Source organism: Aplysia californica, unplaced genomic scaffold (genome assembly GCF_000002075.1).
Source record: "Aplysia californica isolate F4 #8 unplaced genomic scaffold, AplCal3.0 scaffold00114, whole genome shotgun sequence".
NCBI classification, from domain to species: domain Eukaryota; kingdom Metazoa; phylum Mollusca; class Gastropoda; order Aplysiida; family Aplysiidae; genus Aplysia; species Aplysia californica.
The window spans coordinates 674,009-675,665 of record NW_004797384.1 but is presented as its reverse complement, the minus strand read 5'-3'; the positions used below and the strand labels follow the sequence as shown (position 1 = coordinate 675,665).

Sequence of the window (1,657 nt, the reverse complement as noted above, 5' to 3'; positions counted from 1 at the left end):
ATAATAATAAATAAACAAACAAACAAGAAGATCTATGAGAAAACAACCTGATTTTTAATGTAACAAGCGAGACAATCTTACGAAAAGAAACAAAACCAAGGAAGGACAAACACGGAACTACGAGTATGTAGGACCCCCCTTCCCCTCGAAAAACAAACAAACACACCCAATCAAACAAACAAATAGAAGAAAACAAATTACATATAAAGAAGACATTTTGGTATAGATATTGATGCTTATCATACTTTCGCTCTGTAGTTACCTTTTGAGGCGGTAACAGTAACACTAATAGTGCCAGCTTTCCACAATAACCACCTGTTCGCTTCCTCCATCCTTTGGCTAGTCTTATGTTCGAAATAATCGAAATTTTACGAAATTGTATAGGTTAAAACCCCTTGCAATATTGTATTTTTATACATATATTATGTACTATATGAGGCAGGACCTCCGAAGTTAACGTTCACCCCCGATAGGACAGAGCCAAATCACTGCCTCAGAACTCAGAATTACAAAGTTCTATCTTACATTTTTGACCATTTTGAGTCACTCAAACCATATGGAGTCAGACACCAAATGTTCTATCTCCTCTATCAAAATTGTAAGAATATTCGTGGTCGTTGTCAAGATATTCAAAGAATTGCATTTGAAAAAGCTTGACATGTTGTGAAACTCAGCAATTTTTTAGGTCAAATTTCTCAAAAATTAGAACTTTGTAAATTCTACGGTAGTGAAATGGGAACGTACATGATGTAATTTGTGTACAGTACTTTCCCAAGGACATATAATTTCGGCCCTAGTTGAGCTTCCCTTGCTGCAGTCCTTCTTCTTTGTGCTCACAGTTTACATCCATGGATATTTATAAGCTCTCAATACATACACCGTATCAAGTTTCAATTGGGCTGCTCCAGGGAAGAGCGACTTAGTCGTCGTCTTCTAGTGGACTCGGTTACAGTATCGAGTACAAGTAGACGAGGTAAATAGGCCCAACATATATTATAATTGGGTTTCATCTCGATTTTTGATAAGTAGAGCTCTGTCGAATTAATGAGGGTATGTATGGGTGTGTGTGTTATTTTTTATTATTATTATTATAATTATTATAATTATAATAATAATAATAATAATAATAATTATAATAATAATAATATATCATTCTTTGTTCCCGCCCTGAAGCACCTGGAGCAGAAGTAGACCGAAATAAAGATTAGGACAGCTACAAAATGTATTAGGAGAGCTCGTCGATTCATCCAGGAGACGGAGCATGAAAGACATACAAACATTTGCACTGCCCACAACCATAAGGAGCAGACACAATTGACAAGAAGAATTTTAAAGGAAAAAATGTTACCAACTAAGTCCCAGATCAATTTGGATTCTCTATTTTCACAAGTCATTCTCTAACTGTAACTTATCTGGACGCTGCATAAACTTCTGAGTTTCGATACCACAGTGATGAAAAAAACCCATCAAGACGAGGTACTCGCATAGCATAGTCGCTGTTCCCCGAACCGATCCTCCGTTTAGTTTCATGGCACCCAAAGAGGTTTTACAGAAAGGTCCTTGATCTTGTTTCTCCTTCTCATGACTTACTTTCTCTCTCTCTCTCTCTCTCTCCCTCTCTCTCTCTCTCTCTCTCTCTCTCTGTCTCTCTTTCTGT

The 1,657-nt window shown here is 36.9% G+C and overlaps 1 protein-coding gene across 2 annotated transcripts in view; it reads left to right on the top strand.

The window, feature by feature from the left end:
• Window positions 1–1,657, top strand: part of LOC101863095 (atherin) — a 48,162-nt gene that overhangs the window by 32,780 nt on the left and 13,725 nt on the right. The window lies entirely within an intron of this gene.